General features: G+C 36.3%; 1 long non-coding RNA gene across 1 annotated transcript in view; it reads right to left on the minus strand.

Moving 5' to 3' along the window:
• The window catches only part of LOC144206814 (uncharacterized), a 42,035-nt gene extending 29,253 nt beyond the window's left edge, over positions 1-12,782 (minus strand). Inside the window, exons 1-2 of the long non-coding RNA XR_013328438.1 lie at positions 12,705-12,782; positions 1,712-1,816 (exon numbers count right to left, since the gene is read on the minus strand). This is a non-coding gene — a long non-coding RNA (uncharacterized LOC144206814). The remainder of the gene's footprint in view (positions 1-1,711; positions 1,817-12,704) is intronic.
• Between the last annotated feature and the right edge of the window lie 2,047 nt (positions 12,783-14,829).

Raw genomic sequence — 14,829 nt, forward strand, 5'->3', positions numbered from 1 at the left:
GATGTAGTCAACGGCAACAAACTAAAAACAACAAAAAATGGCTTTCTATCTAATTTTTAAAATAGATTTGTTTGTTTAAATAACCTTAAAATATATATCATTCAGTGCTTGGGCTTTATAATCCGGCCCACCGACGTTGTCCAAATAAGGTTTTATTTTTTCCCCCAAGATACTTTTTACTTTAACAATGAGTGATAATTATGTGAATACTTTAGTCCTTTTTTTTCTGTTTATGTTTCATAAGTACTGTTAACGGATGCACTTTTTTATATGTATCATATCATGTCCTAACCCGGCTCATCTGTCAAATTTTTAAAGTCAATGTAACCCCCACGCCAAAAACAATTGCCCACCCCTGACCTAGATGTTATCATACAAATCAACAGATTTAAATATTTTTCCCCTTTTCCAGACATAATATTCTCACATACTCCACTCCAGCACAGCATAACAATAAATCCATACTGAAAACAGAAAGAAAAAAGCTCCAAAAAGAATTAAATACTCCTATAAAGACCCAACATGAACACATATACAATAAAAAAAGACCACCTCACCAGCTACGATTTCAAATCCAACCAAGCAAAGTGGTTTCGAAAGAATTGCTCATCTATATTGAATATGACCTTGTAGTCTATTGGTATATATTATATTATAAGCACTTATCTCTTGGGCTGAAAGCATAGACTACATTCAGAAGCTGCTTTTTCTCCATACACACAAACAAATACAAGCGCAAATGTTTACATCCTAGAAATAACATCTCTACGCAATGGAAAGAAAGGCTGTCAAATAAGTAGCGAACGGCCCACCCTGCTCCTCACCCTGGCTCATAATTAGCTCTCTGGTGCTGTTGTATTCAGCACACAAAACCAGTGCTCAATAGGAGGAAGTATTTATCAACATTTCCATTTAGCGCGTACAAAAAAGGGCATAAGCGACTACATTCTTCTCAGTTCACGGACAAACTCTTTCGCATTCAGCGTGTTTTCAGCGCACGTGTAGCGCCACAAGCGTATCACAAATAGTGGCGGGCAGGGCTCATCATGAGAGATCATCAGTAATTTTCAAAAGTAGCGAGTTCGGTGACGAACGCCATTCAGCAGGTCAGAAAGTGTACTTGACAGCAAATATGCATACTGAGTGGATCCCACTCGCGTGCTTTTCATTTGCATTGTGTATTGATTTTTCTCTTTTGCTTTTCATATTATATTACGTGACAGTCTCTGGTGGCGTTTAGGGGTCTCTGGAGTGGACTGGTTTCACTGGAGACTTAATGGGAATTTCAGATAGTCATTGTGAGCTTCAACTGCTCGATTTTTTTTATTGGCTGGGAGTAAATAATGAAAATATCATTGACTATAGCACGCATAAGAAGCTTAAATTGGGTTTATCTTCTATTGAACTTTTTAGATTTAACACAAAAGGGAGCTAGTCCCTTTAACAGGAGAGGCAAATACTTAGATTAAAGAAACATATAAACACATTTGGTAACAAAGTACTCACACTAAACGAACAAAGTAGTATTGCAGTATTTTGTTTTAAATTAGCAAAGGTTTATATATAAAAATAATAGTTAAATGTGATGAATTGAGGTATGTTGGGTGTTATTTTCTAACTTTTTACCGGAGCTGGAATATTTTTTTTATAAATAATTTTGTAAATTTAATTATAATGCAATTTTCTAACAATAGGGGTTTGTTGCTCTCACCTTATTTACTGCACTTCATCTCAAATCCATTCCAACTGATAAGACTGCCATCAAGTCATCTTATTCCACTGCCATTAACTGGAATAGACGTCCAATCCAACTTGCCTGGTGAGAATAAATAAAACACAAATACATGAATAAATCCACATACACTCATATCAACAGTACATATACACACACACATCCTATATATCCTTTATATATTTTTTGATTTACAACTTTGACTTTCCTATCATAAAAAAGCAACTATACTACACTTTTATGATTCTTAAACAACCTAATGTTTACAAGCCTTGGTGGTCTCAGGTTGTAACCTTGAAGAATGAAGGTATGACTTGAGGTCCATCTCTTAGGGTGGGGGGGCATTCACTTTAATAGAGCAGTCAGCGACAATGCAAATGGCCGTCCTCCTCCCACTTCTCCCTGGGGTCCCTTATTAACACCATTATTGTAATACAATCAGTCCCAATGTGCTTTCCATTGAGAAATAAAAGTCAAATATGTAACTCCCTAATAACATGATTCTTATCACAGAGCTGGCTTATAAAACTGTTAAACCATGACATCTAAACACACAAATCATGTTAAGGTCCTGGTCACGCTCCCCCCACAGTTCTCCCCTTTTCCCTATTTAACACACACACACACACACACACACACACACACACACACATATATACATAAAGGCGTTGAAGGTTAGGGATTATTAAGATGTCGCAGACAGTGGCGGCGATAAGCAGATATTTGGTCTACAAATTAGCCGTAATTATGTGGGCATGTTGTCAAACAGACATCTTTGTCGGATGAAAATATGACGGCGGGCGCTACAAAACTGAACTCAGGTGCGATAGTGTAGGAACCTATGGGTCGAGAGCCACATGTGGCTGTTTTGATGAGTGAATCTGGCTCTGTGAGCTAAAATATGGAAATTGCTGATGACAGAATTGAGATATTACATCTAGTATTGCTTTAATCGTCATTTTTTTGGCAGTAGAGTCTTCTAGAATGCATCCTCTCATTTGATTAAGAATATTTTTAGAAAATATTCATTTTTTCAACTTTAAAAGTGGTGAAATTACAAAAAAAATTGATAAGGCACTCATTTACAAGTATGTATTTTGACTTATAAATTTGTAGTATAGCTCACAATGACTAACATTGGAAAATATGAATTGTTTATGGCTCTCTTAATCAAAAAAGGTTCCCGACTTAGTGTAGATAATGACGACTTTACATGGCGTTGTCTCCATTAAATGAAAGGATGACAGTTACATATCAAGGGAGAAAAAATAGATGATGCTTTCCTTTTTGCCAAGGATTTAATGTTCATCCCTTGTTTACATCTGCAGTCACTAACAGGCATGCACAAACATTAATGAGATTAAGAGGAAGCGCTGTGCAATATTTATTAGGCTTGACAAACACTTCTGGGCTTTAGCACACGGGGGCTTTAGGAGGAGCAGTGCTCTCTTCTAGGGCCTGTGTTGGCTGGCACCGACCGGCTGCCCAAACAGGAGCGGCAGATGTCTTGAAATTGCCAAGAGGATCTGCTTGCCTGCCATCCTCAAGATTGCTGCTTCACTTCTATGCATATTTTTTTGTTTTTTGTAAAGACACTCGATGCGCATTTTTGCGCTCGGCACTCTTAACGGAGATAATGCGTTCGACCTAAGAACTGATAGTTACTGCTTCTTATATTCTCTGTCTTAAATTTGACATTAAAATGGGCTGTTGTTTATGATGGATGAAGTCTTTTTTGTATGCTACCGTATTTTGCTGTCCATATGTGTCAAAGTGCCGGCCCGGGGGCCAAATCTGGCCCGGCGCATCATTTTGTATGGCCCGGGAAAGTAAATAATGAGTGCCGACTTTCTGTTTTAGGATCAAATTAAAATGAAGAGTATAGATTTATATTACATTTCCTGGTTTTCCCTCTTTTAAATTGATAATTGCTATTTTTGAATCCATATTTTCTTTGTTTTTAGTTAAAAAAAAATCAGAATAAAATCTAAAAATATATACAAAAGGCTCAAATAAACATTGTTTTAGATCTATAAAAAATGCATATTCAGAGCCTTTAATATAGTTCATTTAATCCATTTATTAAAATTCAATCTAAATATTATATCTAGAAAACCCATTCAAGCACACCATCTCTTTTTTTCATCATTATTATTATTAATATTTACTGACAGATTCTCCAAAATAGCTAACCATGCATTTAACTACTTAATATGCTGTAGAGTAACTCCACAACCACTGTCACTTAATGAGAAAATTTCGTATTCATATTGATTAATTCCTTAAGTAGAGTCATTAGCTAGTTAGCAAGTTATTACATGAAATATTAGCCATTACATCAGAATGCTGTGCTGAAAGGGGGAGTCAATCAAATTTCCCAAGAGCCAAATTAATGCAACTGTTGATGAGTATTGAAGTCTTTCAATAGCGGTCTTGCCATCATCCTGCTCATCATACCACTGCATTATACTGAACAAAAGAGCCGGAGACCAATTATTGAGAGATCCACACAAACCAGACAGCTAGTAAAAATATTGTACACCCTGGTCAAATTCTCATTTTGCAGCTATTAATTAAGCCATTTAATCGTCCACGCTACTAATTGCATAATTAAATCACTGCCTCCTGGGTGTTAAAAAATACTATTCATCAACAGTGTGGTTTGGTCGATAATGTTAATGAGGAGTACAAGCGGCTCACCAAAACAACATTTTTTTTGTTTTTTTGTCAAACAACAAGCGAGCTGTTGTTTTGGTGTAATGGCACAAACATAAGACCAAAGAGAATGGATGTTTTCGAATGGGCGACGCTAAGGCTGCAAGGGATAATCGTGCAAAATCGGTCATTAAACGTGTCATAAAGCGAATTTGATCCACGAAAAAGCGTGACCGGATGTTTGGTCGCCGGTCAAATGTACTTAGATAGTAAACAGTACTTGGATATTAAACAGTATTTAGATATTAAACAGTATTTAGATATTAAACAGTACTTGGATATTAAACAGTATTTAGATATTAAACAGTACTTAGATATTAAACAGTACTTAGATATTCAAAACAGTACTTAGATATTGAAAACAGTACTTAGATATCAAACAGTACTTAGATATTAAACAGTACTTAGATCTTAAACTCTTAGATATTAAACAGTACTTGGATATTAAACAGTACTTGGATATTAAACAGTACTTGGATATGAAACAGTACTTGGATATTAAACAGTACTTGGATATTAAACAGTACTTGGATATTAAACAGTACTTGAATATTAAACAGTACTTAGATATTAAACTCTCTCTCTCTTAGATATTAAACTCTCTCTCATGAATATAATTTTGAGAGCTGGTTTCAACAGTAAACTCTCTTGTGACCACTTGACCGCCGACCAAACGTCCGAGCACCACGATAAAGTTGAGGAAACGCTCGGGAATCGAGCAAAACGTGAGCCCCGTTGGGTCTCCCGCACAAGACTGTGCGAATTCTTCCAAGCGTTTAAATTCCTGAAGAGGTTTCTGGAGGAAATGAGTATGTAATGACCACACTTGGCATGAAGAAAGGCCCATTAGGGCTTTCTATTGACTGTGCTTGGCTTTCGTTTCGGAGTGAAGTGATGCATATGAAGGTCAGAGTTCACTAGTCATTTAAGGATCTGCCTTTAACCGTTTCTGGCACTTTCACAATAAAACAAGCAGGAAGGCAAGTATGTATCTACGAGCTATCTGGATAAGAAAACCAACCATTTCATATTCTGGCAAAGTCCCTCCCACCAAAATAGCAATTGAAAAAAAACAGTGACGAAAATACTTTCTGCATTTTTATATTTGTTGCAATTTGCCCACTTTTTCACGTGCCATCTGATTTTGTTAACAACGTAGTGTATTATTTTGATGCAAATTTTCTCCCCCGCTCATCGCTCAGTGGTTCTAATTTCACATTTCTTTCGCAGCTTTAGAGGGAAATAGAACGGCACAAATGGGTAACTCTAATCAGTGTAAAATAGAATACAAAATATCCTATGATTGCAAATCCACGGAGGCTGGTGAATACTGCATGTAATAATAACCCGTTTGGCTTTTTATGAGACAAAGAGACCACACCCAAATCACAGTGTGCTTTAAATTCTCCCCAACTAAAGGTTTTTTAGGTGAATGGTCTATTCTCGATCCTAGAGCAAATGATTTCCTGATTTATTCAAATACACCGTCGCCAACAGCCAAAACGGCAAATATGAGGCCCCGGGGGTGTTCATCCCATTTAATATATGCGCGGGCTAATTTATTACACCAAGACTAATTTCCATTGCTTGTGCTAGGAGTTGACTTATTCATTATGAGATGTTTTTCCCCCTCGTAACCGTTTTTCCTTTTCCCGCTTTATAATTGCACATCTACATTCAGGGGCAGCTTCTTTGCAAATAAGATGAGCCCTTGCCATTTAGCATTCAGAGCCTCCAAGCACAGGTGTGCCCATAACCCACTCAGGGCACAAACCACACACACACACATACACACATATAAAAAAAAACGCCAAAAATAAAACCAGGCACCCACCCACCCAATCACCGATGCTTGGATCTCTGATGGGCTCTGCCCCCTAGAAGCGCTATGACCACCTCAGAAATATCACATAGCCTCGTATGTGATTAGTCTCGGGACTCTAATTAGGAAAAGTTAACTGTTAGATGAAAGCTGTCACATCTGTGATACGTACTGCCGGTTCAGTAGAGGATTCTCTGGGGGGTCTGCATCAAAAGACTCTTCCCTGCTGAGCGGGCCCTCTCTAGCATGTTCTCATGTGCCAAATCAGCTCTTCTGAGTGGCAGTGCATATGAGGGGAAGGAAAAACACAGGCGCAAAGACTCAAATTAACTGCAATGGGGGGGAAGAGAGGATGAAGAAATGGATGGATGCAAAAGAAGAGGGACAGAGAAGAAAGGGAAAACATTGCCGAGTCGCTCTGAGGCTTTTTTTTTTCTTTAGTGGTATGGCTTGTTAAATAGAGAACGGGGCATAGACACAAAGGGGAAACAATGTCGCTTAACAAGACATCGCTGGCTGATCATTAGCAATTTGTTGTGGGCATAATTTTCCCTGCGCCCCTGGCATAATGGGTGCCCGGGGAAACGTAGGGTGCTTTTGTGTGCCCTCATTTGGCTATTTATTTACTTGGCTCGTGTCGCAAACGAGATCTGGCCACCTCAAGCGAGAGAGCCGTGATAACACTGTTATGGCTACACATCAGAGCCCTGTTAAGCTGGAGCTTCTTTAATTGACTCCCAAGCTCAATGCCAGACAGAACGACAGTGGCGTAGATCCCACCCACCCAATAAAGTTGACATTCCAACAAGGTGTAGCCTAAAGTTCGGAATGGTATTTTACATTTTACGATTGTTGACATGATCTACTACGTCCTTGTTTTGGCGTTGAAAGTATTCCAGGACGTATTAGGTCGAATTGTGGAGTATTACATTAAAAAGCAGTATTTATAGTGCAGGGGTGGGCAAACTTTTCAGCCCGGGGGCCATATTGACTTTAAAAATTTGACTGATGGGCCGGGTCAGTACAAGATACGATACAAATAAAAAAGTGCATCCGTTAACAGTACATATGAAACATAAACAGAAAAAAGGACTAAAGTATTAACATACTCGTCACTCATCATTAAAGTTAAAAGTATAAAGTATAAAGTCAAGTAATAAGGAATGTATTAAGAAGCATTAAAATGAAAAGGACAGGAAAAGCACAGTTTTGGATTTGAATTAGCAGTGATTAATGTTGATATTGATGTATCATTCTCACTGATGACAAAAAATGAGGAGAAAGTGTAAATTTTGCTTGTTTTTAATTGTCTATACTCCCTTTTTACTTATTTCCACAGATGGCAACCCCACTGTTGTTATATTCCCCATTTTTTTGTGGCTGCTTTGTAACCTAGACACAGAACAAGCATACTAGTCGGCTAGCCAGATGGATTTCATGCTTTACGTTGAAGTGACTGTTTAAAAAAAAGTATTTTTTTTCCTATAAGAGACAAAAATTAAGGATGCTAAATGTAAAAAAAAAACATAAATGTCCCTATTTTCCTACTTGTTTTGTATTTTTAACAACAACAGTCTCTAGTGGAATCAGATGTGTTTTTGAAGGAGTAAAAATCATTCATTTGACCTTTTGTAACTCAAAAGTACCTTTTTTTGGTTACGCCATTGTAGCCCTCAGACTTGCGGTACGCCATCATCTTTTCATGCCTCTATTGTCCCTTTTTATTTTTCCCATAATTTCATAAGCCCCTCATTTCAAGACCAAACACCTATAATGTATTCCATCCAGCATTGCTGGAATTTGCATGAATTTCTGAAGCTCAATGCCAGTGTCTCTTGTTTCTAAGTCCTTCATTGCATGAAGTGTACTAAATGTACACACATGAACACGGACGACAGCCTCACATCTGCTACTTTGACATAAAAACTGAGCTTTGCCAAGGCCAAATGAGAAGATAATGAAATCAATTTCCACATTGTGTTTCACACCCTTTCATCAACACTGGCCCTTGTGGCTAAAACGCTTGTGATTTCAAAAGCACTTAACATACACCAGCGCCTTTGTTCAAGACGCAAACTGCTTCCGAGGGGGACATCGATGCAAATAAAGCAACTAGTACAGCAAAGGGAAAAACGTGAGCTGAAGAACAAGCAAATTACCCGCAATTAATGGGTTTTCATTTCATTTTTTTTCTACTTCTCTCTCTCTATCATTGCAAAGATTTTTTTTGAGATATAATGATTTTGTGAGTATTAAAGAGGCACCCACTGCTTTCACTTTAGATGCGAAACAAGAAAACAGATTATTGTCAAGATTGCCCACTGTTAACAGCAAATGATACTTAAAAATAATGATGTTCTTAAGCAGACTCATTAAAAACACGGTGTCGGGAAGAATAATATTCGCTTCTAGGACGGCTACACAGAATGCGAAGTAGTGCATAAATACCACAAGAAAATATAGCTTCTGCTTTTGTGGTGATATTTTCATCTTTACCCAACTATTTTATCAATTGCATATTTTATATAACAATTCTGATATCGAAGATTTAACCCCCAGTTGGTTCTTATGGCACAAGATACGATACAAATAAAAAAGTGCATCCGTTAACAGTACATATGAAACATAAACAGAAAAAAAGGACTTAAGTATTAACATACTCATCACTCTTCATTAAAGTAAAAAGTACAAAGTCAAATAAAAAGGAATGTATTAAGAAATATTAAAATTTCATTTAAATAAAGATAGAAGGGCTGTAAAACACGAAAAACTACCCTTGCGAGGATAAACGGTACAGAAAATGACTATATTATATATAGTGATTCCTAAACATGGATGGTTTTGATAAAACACCATGTTGGCTACTTAGTACAAGAAGTATGTCGAGTTAATGCACGTGGAATCCTTATAATCACTGTTATTCCACAGGGTTTTCACTTCAAACATCTTTTCTTTATGCGCAGTCTGTTTGTACACTGTACATCTGTTTAGTTTATCCAGTCCAGATAATTGGCGCCATATGGCAGAACAAGGAAGAAGCTGTTGCTGGCACTATTTTGTAGGCAGGTTCTAATGGCCTCATTTTCAGGAATCAAACCACAAATTTAAGGTGGATTTACACCTGCCCTGTTTTGTATTGGAACTCATGAATTATCATGGTTCAGCTGAAAAAAAACATATAAGGACTTGGCGAGATTGTTCAGTTCTCGCCAAGTCAAAATTGATTATAATATTAATAATAAAAATATTATTATTCCAATAAATTCAATCATGTTATTGCAAAATTGTTAACAACACAAACGCGACTCAAAAATAAGCATCTATTTTTTCCCATGTTGAACTCTGTGAACTAAACACACACATAGAAGTAACTAGTAAGTATTCTATTCCGTTGGTTTAATCCGAATATTTTCCTCATGACTACTTTGACCAAATTTGTAGCGAGTTGGGTTGTTTTGTGAGCTAAACTGCAGTAAAATATAACAGTGTTGAATGGTTAGTATTCAGGATGGATTCCCTAGTCAATGACATGGGAACCAAAACAGGCAATACAGCCAAAACACTTTGGGATGGGAAACATTGTACTGTCGCAGTTAACGTTATCGCTTGACTTTCTCTCCTACAAGCGTGGACTAATAAGCCTAGAAATGACAATTGCCTCCCTGCTGAATACCTGATAGGCAGAAATAATGATATCAGCGCCCTGCTAATCTTCTTGACTTGCTGCTTGGCATCAACCTATTGAGGCACCTGTCATACTTTATATGTGACGAGATGAATTTAATCTCTCTAACCGTAATGACTTAAGGGGCCATTTTAATGTTATGGATAATATTTGTTTTAGTTTCCTATTTTTTTTCCTCCATGTTTATCCATCCTACTTCAATCATTTGATATTCTGTGTCAAAGTATCCACTAAAGTGGATAGAGAGTGTTACTTAGTTTTGCCATTCCGTGCAAAAAATAATATCATAATGTAAATAGCTACTACACTAAACGCTCCTTAGTGATGGGATGTTAAAAGCACTGGCAGGCTTTTAATTTCTCCGCTCTGAGCTATTACCTTGTATAACTGGGTCATTCACTACTGAACAATGTCCTTCAACTCATTATAATCCATTGCATCCATTAGAGGGTATATACATCATCATAAAGAAAGTGTGCTTCCCTGTGAACTGTCTTTACTGTTCTCTTGGGACAAGCGATAATGTCAATGAGGGTGTAGTAGAACTAAACTATTTATATCTAATCGCATTCTTTCCAAAGATGTGGGAAGGACAAATATGAGATTTCACATTTCCATTCTATATAAACATCACATTTTTTTGCTGTAATAGTATTCAATGTTGATTAATCGATAGCAGAGATATTACCCTTATGAAAACACACTGTAGGATATGGATTCTTCAAGTTTAATTAATTGGTTACTATTGATGGTGTGACCCTAATCCAAGACTTGGGTTGGTTTGGGGGCCGGGCCATTCTAGATATAATATTTCGATTTTTTTTTAATAAATGGATTAAATGAAGTGGATTAAAAGACCTGAATATTCCATTTTTTTATTGATTTTATTTATTAGATTTTTTAAATATATTTTTAGATTTTACTAAATGATTTTTGAACTAAAAACACAGAAGAAAATTACAATTATTGATTTAAAAGGGGGAAAATCAGGAAATTTAATATACATCTATACATGCCACTTTGACACTGGTGCTCTAAATTCTCCCTAACTCTGAGTCTGATTGGTTGTTTGTTGCTGGAATAAGCTCCAGCACCCTTGTGACTCGTGCGTGCATGAGCAGAGCAGAAAATGAATGACTTAATATTGAAAAAAGACGATTCCTCACTTTATACTATTTGGAGTAACTTGATTAATGAAGTCCGTAGTTGCCTCTAGAATTTTCAACCATATTTACACACAGTATTGCGGCTTTTTGCATTGTTTTGACTGGATTAATTCAGCCCTGAGTTCTCATACACAACACAGCATACTTGTCTATTTTGATTAACAACCTGCAGAGGAAACAAAAGCAATCCATTTGCCGCTTGTTTCTTTGCTCTCGCAAGGAGATAAACAGATATGCTGGTTTGTGAGCTAACCAAGATGTTGAGTAACGTGGTCCTATCTAGCGGGCCTTTGTCAATCACAAATAGTTGGAGTAAAGGGACTGTCAATGGAGCTTGTCGTCTCCTGAGTTGAGTAGCGGCTTGCTGTGAGTGCATATTGTTTGCGGCACTTGACTTCAGAGCGGGAATCTGAGAGAAGCTGCTCACTGACACTCAGATGCGTACTGTTGTCTAAACGTAGCTGTGATATCAAATTTCACCCACTGATTTATTGTTATATAAAATATTGTCCCTAAATAAATGGAACCAATTGAAATAGTAATGTAGTGACAATAGATTCTAATAAAGCACACAATCAAATGCAATTACGGTCATACCTAAAATCATACCTAAACAAACTATATTATAAAGAATAATAATGGTGGGAGTGGTTTTTATGTCTGTTACCATCAGATTTTCTAAGGCTCTACAATGTAATAATATAGATGTGTATTCTAATTTTGTCCATCTGAACTTAAGTTTTACAATGTGTTGCTGAATAATTAACAACTCGGAGAATTTTAAGTTAAAATGCAATTATTGGGGGAAGTTTTAGTACCCATAAGTCCTTTAATTAATTGACTTAATGCATTTCTCAACATAAAAACAAGTGTATTTACATGTAATGCCCACCAATGAAGCAATATTTATTCCTGTATATTTTTCTCCTTATATAGTGCAACTTAATCCGAAAAATATGTCATATAAAATTTATTTTTGTTGGGGTGGTACTTTATTGACCCAAATTTCTATAATCTATAAAGAAATTAGTGCAGTTCAACAGTATTTTTCAAGTTTAACCTCTCTTAAAAGAGTAAATTATAAGTGAATTTGGTTCTTTCACTGCAGGCAAATTATTTTTCATGGATCAATTTAGCAAATAGCATATCACACAACACTAGATATAGCCTTGTGTTGAAGCCATCAATTAATCATTAGTTTTCTGAGTTGTCAGAAATCTGTTATTACAATCCAGAAGATAATTACACTCTTTTAATCACACAAACAAAAGCAGCTATTAAAATTGTTCATAAACAATTGTCCTCATAGAATATATCATTTTGTATTTCTCATTTTACCTTGGTTATATTATGCTTATATTAATTGTGCTTCATTACTATTCAATCAATCTTTGGAAACTAAACTTTTAATTACATCACAGCAGTACTAATTAAAGTAGATGGATTAGACTACAGGGCAAAACATGGTTGCCAGCTATGAGCTTTCTGAAGTCCACACAGGGTCAGATTAGTGTTTTTTTTGGGCAGTGTGTGCATGTGTCTGTGCATGGAAATGGGAAAACTCAATTTCACCTGTTGACTCACCTCCAAATGGTTTTAAATGATCCAAAAGGTTCCATAACAGGTTGGTGGAAGAATCCTTACAGGTTCAGAGGTTGTACCTAAAAGAGAAGACATTAGAATTTAGTATAGTTCACAATGTTGCAAAGATATAACCACAATTACAATATTTTTGGGCTATAAGTCACACTAGCAAAGAATATATATACATTGAAGATCCATAAATACATATAAAAGTTGTAGAATACTTTTTGTATTTGATCAGAAACCAAAAACAACCATAAGTTAAAGTAACAACAATAATATGAAGAACAACAAGTTAAATAGGCGTTTGTTCGTGTAAGTAGTTTTCAGATAACTATAGCCTAAGAAAAAACTAAACAAAAGGCTGTCAGAAATAAAAATATATTATATTATATTACATATATAATATATCATCATCAACAACAAAAAGTGATTCTCCATGAGGTACATTTTCTCAGCAAAAGACCCAAATAAGTGTTAATTTCGGACTCGTAATTTGGCATTCTACCTATATAGATACACTTAAGTGCCATTTAAGTATTAGTCACGGGTATAGCAAAACTACAAAATAAAATTGACATATAGTCCAGAAAATACAGTATATTGTTGACGTCAACAATGCAATTTTTCAAAGACCTGCCAATGACAATCTCCTTCAAATAAATCCACTAAAACGACGTCATATGATAGGCATTGAAGGCCCATTTGCACCATTGAAAATACTCCATTCCTGTCAGTCTTCTAACAGTCCGCCTGTCAGTCTGCCAAACTATGATTGAGATGTCAAGCTAATCCATGTTTACACTGTCCTGTGCGTGTCAGGCCGAGCCGTTAACCACACAGAATTAGGCCATGTTTGACATTGCTTGCAACAAACCACTTGAACCCATCAAGCTCATAAGAACACACCAAAAAAAAAACAACTTCCCTTATTGTCAAGAGCCCACCAGGCAAAAATAAAGATGGTGGAAGGTTGTGTTCATGTTTGTTTGGGGTTAGCGAGGTGTACCATGGATTGAGGGACTATGGATACACAAGTACTCGTTCTTGAATATCCACTTTGCCTCTCTCTTGCTTGTCATCCTTCCATTTCTTTTCCTCATTCTTTCTATCTATGCTTTCCTCTTTCGTACTTACTTGGAGGAGCTGTCCGTGTTTGCCCGTCCTTATCAGGCGTTCTAATCCGCTACAGGTGAAAGTACACTAAATAGGTAGTGGCAAAAAAAAAGTAAGGGGAAAAAGGACAAGAAGACCTATTAGAGTACAATTTATCAGGAGCTCAATCTGTTATCGCTTCTGTCCCTCAGTCCTCTTCCACCAGATACCTTCACAGTGAGAGACCCATGATGATGGTGTACACTTTTTTTTGTACACAAACTCCCTCTGGAAATATGTCAAGGGTACCAGAGTCAAATTTACAATCAGCATTAGTAGTACTTTTACATTACTGTCCAGTTTTAACAACACATTGCAGCTATTTATTATATTACTAAAGATGACCTTTGGCTAAATGTTATGCATTTGTGCCTTCAAATATTATATTTCTGGAAAAAAGTCACTTTTTTTTAGTTTGGCTCATAATAAAGTGCAACTTATATATTTATTATAGTGTGTTATTGTCTGTATGCTATTCAAAAACATTTAAAATGTTATTATTATTGGTATTTTAGCATATCATGTTTTTGTTTTCTGAACAATTTAAAAAAATGCCCCTGAAAATTGCAATATATAGTCTGAAATATGGTCAAGTTGAATTTTCTAGTGGAATTTTGTTTCAGAAAAAGACATTTGAGTGTATATTTAGAGTCCTATAACAACATTTTGTTTACAAACCAATATTCCATTCGACAAAATTAAAAAAATCTTTCATCGGAACAAATAAATAGAAAAGCTTCAGACTATAAAAGAGCCTAAAATATTCCTGTATAGCTTTGCTGGCAGAAGCATAATATAGTGAGGGAAATGAGGTTGCGGGGGGAGCTTCAGTTTACCGAAAGGATAAACGTCAGCGGATCAGCTAAATTAGATCCTGTCTGCATTAAGACATCTAGTGAAGTGCGTATGGTGGACGTGCAAAGGAGCTGTGGACCCTTGTTCTCAGCTAGCCTGCAGTCCAGGCTAAAAA

The sequence above is a fragment of the Stigmatopora nigra genome, chromosome 13 (assembly GCF_051989575.1).
Source record: "Stigmatopora nigra isolate UIUO_SnigA chromosome 13, RoL_Snig_1.1, whole genome shotgun sequence".
Classification (NCBI taxonomy): domain Eukaryota; kingdom Metazoa; phylum Chordata; class Actinopteri; order Syngnathiformes; family Syngnathidae; genus Stigmatopora; species Stigmatopora nigra.